Source organism: Chenopodium quinoa, unplaced genomic scaffold, assembly GCF_001683475.1.
Source record: "Chenopodium quinoa cultivar QQ74 unplaced genomic scaffold, ASM168347v1, whole genome shotgun sequence".
NCBI lineage: Eukaryota > Viridiplantae > Streptophyta > Magnoliopsida > Caryophyllales > Amaranthaceae > Chenopodium > Chenopodium quinoa.
The window spans coordinates 10,704,816-10,711,681 of NW_018745684.1; the positions used below are offsets into that span (position 1 = coordinate 10,704,816).

The following is a 6,866-nucleotide window of genomic DNA, read 5'->3' on the forward strand; positions in this document are numbered from 1 at the left end:
ACGAAAAGTAATTCTTGCGATTTCAAAAGCATGCAAACAAAGATTCAATTTGCTCCAAACTAATATTAGGCTAAATTGGTTGAATATGTAACACATAATTCTAAAATATTGTGATAACTTGATTAAACAACAAGATTAAAAAGGAATCTAAACCGGTCGTCCAAATTATCTTATTAGGCGTTATATCCAATTACATATTTTCTTTAAACATGCAATATGGTGATCAATAATATAATAAAACATCATCAACATTGTAAGCAGTTTAGCCATAATAACCCTAATCATGATACTAGCAATATAAAGTAAAATAAGTAATTTATTTAATTAGTTACTCACGTTCTGTGTGCTCCTTTAAATTGCTACATCATGAATAAAATGTTAGTAACTTCAAAGAATAATAAATAATGGAAATTAAATTAAATAAAAGTAGAGTTGATTTGGTCCAAACCCTCAATCGGTTCTACCTTTCACGCCTTGGTTTAAGTACAGAACTTCTAGTGTTGTATGGACTCCTTGGAGTGCTTAAGGGAAGGAATGGTGTAATTAGGAGAATATGTTTAAGGCTTAGAATAAGAGAGAGAGGAATTAGAATGTGTGTTGGTGCCCCGAAACTGGAGAAATCAGCTTCGTATTTATAGAAGAATGAACAGGGTGATGCACGAAACCCTAGAATTGAAATGCGCCACGGAGAAACCCTAGAAAATTACCGTGTCACGGCAAAATTACTATGATGTGGCAGATTTTGCCGTGTCGCGGCATTAGTGTTTTCCGGAATTCCGTCTAGATTCATTTTTATATTTTACTTAAGCATTAAATGCGGGATAATTGTGCGACGTTCCAGCTATTCCGAGTTAATTAGGTTTAGGGTTTACATACTTATTAATCGGGCACAATTGATAAATAATATGAAATGGATTAAAAAGGGTTTGGGCTGAAATGTAATTAGACTGATTTGCAGGCTATGTTTGACTGAATGTGGGTTTTAAGCACTCCCGAGATTAAATACTCGACCTGACCAATAATGGTGGTGAAAGGTTGTTCATCATCAGGTTTGGTTTTGGGGAGACATTTTTAGGTGTTTACAGCCAGCAATCTCCCGGCCTTTCAGGCGCTTGTCACGATGCCCGCTTAGTGTTGAGCTGGTAGCAGCGGTGAGTGGTACGACACTCTTCGACGCCTTATAGGTGTCTGAATTCTTTAAAGCTTCAAGGGAGGCGGGATATTTGCTGCCTGTGGTGGGATTAGAGTCATCCTCAGATCTGGCGGACGAAGGAGTCCGATGCGCCACACTCTTCCTTGACTTAGTGGGAGTTCGGTCCTCAGCAGCCAAGCGCTTCTGCGGCTTTTGGCGAGTGAGGAGGCACAATCGGTCTGTTTTTCCCCTCCTACAAAATGGGAATCAAGACATGTTAGTGTCAGGCGGTAAAGGCAACTTGTATACTAAAGGAAAACAATTCAAAGGTTGAGAATGTTACATGAGCCAGCTGGTCCAACCTGAACTCCTTGGCCTTCCACATGTTCATCAAGCGGTAGGCGGCCACAGAGTTAGCAACTGTCTTTTTTGTGGACACATGCTCCATTGCTTCTTCTGTAAAAAATAAGCCGGATGTAAGCAGCCAAAATAAAAAAGAAAAAAAAAACAACAACAAACAAGACTTAGGCAAATTGCTAAGTCAAAGTGCGCACTCGGCCATCTACCACTACTCTTTTCGGTGCTAAGGCTACAAGCGGCTTAATAGGTGTCGTTTGTCAACCAGTCAAATTTTGTGATGTAACTATTGGGAATTATCTCCTTCTGCCCCCTGTGAACTTTGGTGGTATAAGGAATATTTCAAACATCAACTTTGAGCCCCACTGTGATCATGCATTTAAGCATGCTGGCGTCCAAAGGGAAAGAAGCTAAAGATAAAAGAGTCGCCAACAAGTTTTAGGAACTTGTAAACTGTTCACGGGTGTGAAGGTTACACCCCATTCACGATCACGGAGATCACTAACTCCGTAGTGGTCCGGAACCATGATTGGATATTCGGGGATGATGGTACGAATCCAGCCTAAAAGAGATTGAACCCGCCCTAAATAGGCCTCTACTTAATTCTTATGATATTCTTGTGCGCTTTCCGATCAACATACATACAACAAGTTAGCCCTAAACCTGTTTAATCTACGTTGGTTAATTATTAATGCACAAATAAATCTATTATAAGCGATCACTTGAAATTAAAATCATACTAAACCTAAAATCAAATTATTAATTATCTTATTAGGCGTGATTTCAAGTATAAATTCCCTTTAAACCTGCAAGAAAGGGCGTGATCAAGAAATAACAATAAATCATAGAATAATCAAGTAATATAAAATTAACACAACAAATCGTCATCATAATAATAATATCCTCAAAGTATAATTAGCAAGATCCTAGGAATGATACTAAACGGATTAATAACAAACCTTAGCATGTCACTAAATAATAAAGATCAAAGCTTTAGCCTAAACATGATACTAGAAATCATGAAAAACATCCCTAACATGATACTAGAAATCAAAATCAACATCCTAACATGATACTAGGAATTAAAATAATATTCTAAGCATGATTTCTATATCAAAAAGCAAGGAATAAAGATAGTAGATCTATTCGCTTTGATGCCTCGTATCTCTTTCTATTAAAACAATACACGTGTTAGTAACTTCAAGAAAGATTTAATCAAATAAATAAATAAATCAAATAATAATTGAAATAGAGATTTGAGACCAAACCCTCAAAAATATCAACCTGTCACATCGAGGTCGAAGGCAACTTCGAGAAGGGCTTAGAGTATTCAAGTCTCACAAAGGTCATATGATGTGAAGTGTTTAGGCTAAGCTAAGAAAAAGAGAGAGAGAAGATTAAAGCTTAGAGAGAGATTAAGATGAAGATTGTTGGTGAATGAAAACGAAGGAAAACGATCCTATTTATAGGGAAAAACGAGGGAAAATATCAAAAAAAGAGTCAGAATCCGACTCGGAGTAAGACGCCTTTCATCGCGCAACGATGGTTTCATCGCGTCGCGATGCTTATATCGCTGCGTGATATTAGCATCGCTGTGCGATATTTTCATCGTTGCGCGATGCTTTTTTGAAGATAAGATCCGTACGGAATCCGACTTTTAATCAAATTGGGTTAGTCGAATATCCATACTTATCCTTATTTTATCAGAATTAAATCTATTAAAAACAAGTGTTTTATCCGATATAAAATTTTTAGTCTTTATCTTTTCAAAAAGAGAATAAATTAGAAATTTCTAGAGGATCATAGAAGCTAATAATAAATCTAAGGGTTTTAGAAATGATGTTATGGTAAATGGACCCTCCACATAGTCATTGGGTCGTTGGTAAGGCTCGGTTTAGTATTTTGGCCATAAGTTATTCATTTTAAGTCGGATTTGGGCTTATAATATATCGTTGGAAAGCTATTTTCAAGCCTCATCCAACAACACAGTTATTAGACCTAGACGATAGACAAAAATAAACTAGTTTGGAAATTTTTATAAAGATGACACGAAATGAATTATTTTGGATTTAAAGGCACGAGATGAATGATTTTAGTTAAAAACATTTTAGGAAAGGCTAGAAATGGCCAAGGCTAAAGGAAATTCACGAGACTCTTCAACTCTTCTACTAACTCGATAATCAAAGACGTGAAAGGTACTCATCACTGAGTCTTGTTTTTGGGGAGACACAATCAGGTGTCTACACATACCCTTCCTCCGAGTCGTTTAAAATGAAGTCGCCCGGCGTACTTGAGGGATTGGGGGGATGGTCAAAAACCTCCACAGCCGGCACCCTAAGGGAACCAACATTCTGATCCTCTCAGATTGTCTGCTTCGTTCTAGCCATAATGTCTTGCACAGACACAGAGACGACCAAATTCAGGGATGTTCGCGGGGGAGAGTCTAGGAAGGGGCAGACGGAAATCCTAGTCCTAGATTAAGCCATACCAGGTGACTGGCTGATAGCTAACCTAGGGCGTGCCGTGTGTATTTGTGAAACCATTTTTAATATAAAGAAAACACAGACGATAAATAAAGCGAGAAAGAGGAGAGAAACATGCGGTTACTTTATGAAAGAGAAGGAACTTTTGAAACTGCTGAAGTTTGTGATTGTTGTGATATAGGCGGACAAGACACAGGCGGCAGCTGTGATTCTCTCTTAAAAACTCAAATTCTCTCTCGAAGATTTTTCGTAAAAGTGCGAAATGAGGGGGGACCGGGGGGGGGGGTAAAAGACTATTTATAGAACGGTAAAATTCAGGGGCATCTCTATAATTCTCCCCAGAAGGTGGAACGGTTAAAATAACCGCCATCCATGCATGCCTGATAAGAGTCACAGGCGCCATGTGGCATGCCACGGTTAAAATACCCTAGATACGTGGATCATTCAGCTCGTGACACGTGTCACCCTAGGAGGTGCCCAAAATGGGCCAACCAGGATAAGACACGTGGCACACACATCATAAGGGGAAATGATGGCCTTCATGGGCTCAAATCCCGAGGCGCTGTAAAACGGCACAACCCAATTACCTAGGTTAAATGACCTAGGTAAGGGCACTAATTCCCATGCCCTATAAATAGGGACAATTATTACCTTGAGAAGGGCACCTTGATTTTATTACAACAATCATTGAATACAATATTCTCTTACAACAGAGAAAACACCAGATCTTAGTATCCGAGAAGATTCACTTTACTTTCCGCATTTTACTCGGCTTCGACACGTACTAACTTGATCGTCGGAGGCAAAACTCCGAACAACTGGAGCTTCCGTTTGTTGCAGGTATAGGCGTCCAAGGATCCAGTCTTAGAGCTGTAACTCTCCCGCAGGACACATCATAAGACCCCGAAACAAGTTACACAACCACTTTAGCTAAATTGATCAAGTCAATGGTTAAAATCACAGGGAGAAAGAAAAATCAAATGAGTAAAAACTTTGGCATGCAAAGTATACAAAGATTTAACACATCGAATTTTGCAAATGCGAATAACCTTACCTCCCCAACAGAAGCCAGCTGCTCCTATCTTACATATACTTTCTGTTTCAGAGATTCAATTATCGGCTTTGCCTATTCATACCCTTTGTCCTGAAGAAATGAATCATATGCATATTAATTTCTATAATCAGTTAGTAAAACTGGCACACACAAAACTTACTGTTATAATTCTGAAAATTTTACAGTAGTCGTTTGAAATATGACTACCATTATGTTTTAATGATTATATAGTTGATAATTGACGTATTAATTATATTACTTAATTAATGGTATTAAATTGTATTATCAACATTTTTTTGATTTATCAAATTTTTAGTTTCATTTATGTGATTTTTATTCTTATTTTATAGTTTCTCAAAAAATATTTATTTTATGTTGGATTAAAATTTTCAAATTTTATATTTATATTTAGATATTATAAGACTAATTGTGACTATTTTATAACATGAAAAAATAAACCAATCATATCATATATCTTTAAAATAATATGGTAGTTATTTTTCAAATGATTGTAAATAATGATTGCTGTAAAATCATCCGTTATAATTCATTTTTGTCCGCATTCAAAAAAAAAGGCAAACTCACAGCTCCATGGTCTTTTAGCCAAACTGCTGGTGGTCTATTATGGTTATCAGGATTGTAGTGATCCCCGTGGAAGAAATCACAAACAATTACGTAATAACTAGCAGCAGCAACTTTGTCTGCGAGCTTCCTGTACGTAGGAGTACGCCATTGATGTCAGTGTTCGATGGTGCAAAATCACAAAAAAAAGTAGAATTAGTAAATTACCATCAAGTATATCAATGTAATCCTACAGAGGGGACGAAAAAAACTCTCTTTTTTCTTCCTCTAGAAATTTTTTGAAAAGATTGACTGAGCTGTTGTGCGATGTAGGGATTAAGGCTTTGGTTGAATGATTGACTGAGCTATTGCGCGATGTAGGAAGTTATTCACCATGTATGGGAGGAGCACAAGAAGCTATTGTTCATATGACATATGGTGGCATTTACATTGTAGGTGCAGTTAGCAGTTAGCACCAAGCAGTTACAACTTACAAGTATTCACTAAGGCTATGTTTAGTTAAGCTTATTTAAGCAAATATTTGCTTGTTTCAGAAATTCTCGTTGTGAATTTTAATCAAACATTGATAATCTTTATACTGTTTTCCCAATCCAAGCTAAAATTAGATTGAAATATGGGAAATTAAAGTGGGATGAAGCACAAAAATCAACATTAGATTCCAAAATTGAAAAATCAAGTAATTTATTTTATGCATGAAATACCTTAAGTTTGGAGCTTCATAACCTCCAATTAAAGACAAATACAAAATGAAAAGAAAATTATTAGACATTATGATTGCAAAAAAAAAAAAAAAAAAAAAAAAAAAAAAAAAAAAAAAAAAAAAAAAAAAAAACTGAATATGCACTACTTCCATCTTTTAAGACATTTGAAGTACTCGTAAATTTTGAATTTCACTTCAGTCTCGTGACAACTACTACGACTAACAAAATATATACTTTGTAGAAAGAAAATAATTAGTTATAGATAATTTCAATATGAGAAACTTATCAAAAAAGTCTGAGATAAGAAGAACAACAAGGTTGGAATGAGAAGAGCCAGTGACATGTGATTTGAGGCACCAATAACTTCAACATGCCCAATTCCCCTATTTGGGTTCAAAGCTGGAGGATTCATGCAACATTGTGGCCCTATCATTTTCAATTTTTTTTTTGAATAGAATAGAGTTTAGAATGAGAACTAGATTGTTTTCTTTTGGATAAAACGCGAAGGTAAGTACGGAGTACCTCTTATTATTAATAGCATTGTAATAATTAGTAGC

At 36.2% G+C, this 6,866-nt stretch overlaps 1 pseudogene; it reads right to left on the reverse strand.

Annotated features, from left to right (window-relative positions):
• Nucleotides 1-6,866, reverse strand: part of LOC110718072 — a 30,386-nt pseudogene extending 23,520 nt beyond the window's left edge.